A 2,362-nucleotide genomic window follows, 5' to 3' on the forward strand; every position below is an offset into this window, starting at 1 on the left:
TATTTTTCTTGTGTCGTTCATTTGCAACATATAAATAGTTACATTTGTATTATATGTGTAATAATTAAATTATGTAATGTGCACTTTGAGTTTTCTTATGCGCATGGTTCCCCTGGTCCGTAGTACAAAAAAAAAAAAAAAAGATTGGGAACCGCTGTCGCAATGGACACACTGAGAGACGTCAAAAAATTAAAAGATGATGAAGAAAACAGCTCCGAAGATATAATTCAGCATCCAGAACAGTTTAAATAAATAAAGCTCCTGTGGATAGATAAAGAAAAAAGAAGTATAAAATAATTTCAAAAAACAAATTCTGCGTCCAGAGAGAAAAATGGTTCTTTTGCTTCACTGCCGTTTGGTCTTCGTTACCATGGAGACATATATCGTTTATTACGTCATCACGTCACATCACGAACGGAATATTTTGAATGTTACCTGAAAAAATATAAAAGTTAAACGAATTGATTTTTATTAGCCATAAGGCATAACGTAGAGGGGACAGTACAAAGCAAGAGGGTCGGGGATCGGATGATAGAGAAATATGAGCTAAAAATTAATGATATAAAATCGAATGATGAAACAAGGAGTGGGGGACGGGTTCGACCCCACAAACCCCGTTCCACCGCTGAACTCTTTGATTACTTTTATGTTCTCACTCAAGTAGGCTCGTTTACTCTCAGCAAACTTGCACCTTTCTTCCATCTTTTGTCATATACACCGGGCGACAGACATTTCCTCTCCAGCCTTATGAGAAGTTAACAACGTACTATAGCTGTTTCTCACAAGTGATCTGTTTATATCGACTGAAAATATTTGTATTTCGGGGTAGAAAACTTCATTCCCAGAGGCGTAGCTAGAATGTGTACCACCCGGATTAGCCCCCGAGTTTGCCATCCTCTCTTTCCGTTCCCTTCTACGACTTCACCAGCTCCAATTTCTAGTCTCTTAATAACCCCGATTGTAATTCTATGTGCGGGGCACAGTTGAGAAAGACACCAACCACTCAGCTTGCAGTACCAATGCTGAGCTGGTAGCCGAGATCAACGAGGTGTTCGAAGACCTTCCCACGGATACAGTGAGGAATGCCTGCACCAGGTTCCTGAGCCGTCTTGAGACCATGGTGGGAGCTGGGGGTGACAACTTTTAGTAAACTGCTGTCTCCCAACAATAATCTAGTTATGTTTTTGGATAGGATATTCTATTTTCGTTTCCTTTTATGCAAATTGTCAAATTTTCCCCGAACACCTGATATATGTATGTATGTATGCATGTATGTATGTGTGTATGTATGCATGTATGTATGTATGATGTATGTATGTATGTATGTATGTCTATCTACCTGTCTCAGTCTCTTCCTCTCCCCCTCTTTCTCTATATGTATGTATGTATGTATGTATGTATGTATGTACGTAAGTATGTATGTCTGTTTGTCTGTCTGTCTATCAATCTATTGTCTCATTCTCTTCTTCTCCCTCTTTCTCTCTCTATGTATATTGTATGTATGTATGTACACATAAACGTACATATATAGAAACTTTTTTATATACATAAATGTGTGTATAATATATATATATATATATATATATACAGAGAGGTGGGAAGCACCAAGGCACACATATGTGTACGCACGTACACATATTGTTTTTCGACATTCTTTCCCTCTTCCCAATGAGTAATCTACAGTTTCAGCGAACGTATCCGCTTAACACCGACTAATCCTCTTTCATGTACCGCATATGCAGTTTTGGCTACCTTTCCTCATGTGTTGTATTGCACACCTGAGCAGTGTCAACGAACTGGCGGAACCGTTAGCACGCCGGACAAAATGTTTAGCGGCATCTCGTCCGTCTTTTACGTTCTGAGTTCAAATTCCGCCGTGGTTGACTTTGTCGTTCATCCTTTCGGAATCGATAAGATAAATACCTGTTGAGTACTGGGTCGATGTAATCGACTTTCCCCCTCCCACGATGTTGCTGGCCTCATGCCAAAATTTGAAACCAATATTTCTGACACACTTTTAGTAGCTTCAATAGATTAAATATTCTCTCTTCTTTGGTCCTTATTAACTGCACGCACGTATGTCGTTCTTAAAGTTACTCTAGGACGATAAAACCCAGCGTTTTTGTTTGTATTTAACTCAATGAATCTGGAAGAAGAAAGGCCTTTGAAGGCTCTCCTAGAGGAGTGACGTTTATCTTATCTACACCCCTCTTCAGACTTTATTTGCTAACAGCTGCGGAAAAACGAGCAAGAAAGAAATTTCACACAGCCAACTTCCTGGGTAATCATGATTTGAGTGAGATTTAGCTATTATTTCAAGAAGACAGAAGACTGCCAAGCTTTTTTTTTTTTTTTTTTTTTT

This window comes from Octopus bimaculoides, chromosome 11 (genome assembly GCF_001194135.2).
Source record: "Octopus bimaculoides isolate UCB-OBI-ISO-001 chromosome 11, ASM119413v2, whole genome shotgun sequence".
Taxonomy (NCBI): Eukaryota; Metazoa; Mollusca; class Cephalopoda; order Octopoda; family Octopodidae; genus Octopus; species Octopus bimaculoides.